Raw genomic sequence first — 270 nt, forward strand, 5'->3', positions numbered from 1 at the left:
AATTGTTCTACTGCAAATGCTGTGGAAAACCATAGTTTATTTTGCAATTACTATGGTTTTCTACAAAAACCATAGATAAATCATGGTTACTGCAGTAAAACCATGGTTAATTTCGTAGTTACTATGGTTTTACTACAAAAACCATAGTTTAACTATGGTTACTGCAGTAAAACCATGGTTTATTTTGTAGTATAATCATCAGTGGCAAATTCTTTAAATATAAAAAACTTACTTACAGTCTGTGAGTCAGAACAGCCGGCATTGTAATCT

The sequence above is a fragment of the Sinocyclocheilus anshuiensis genome, unplaced genomic scaffold (assembly GCF_001515605.1).
Source record: "Sinocyclocheilus anshuiensis isolate Anshui unplaced genomic scaffold, SAMN03320099.WGS_v1.1 scaffold981, whole genome shotgun sequence".
NCBI lineage: Eukaryota > Metazoa > Chordata > Actinopteri > Cypriniformes > Cyprinidae > Sinocyclocheilus > Sinocyclocheilus anshuiensis.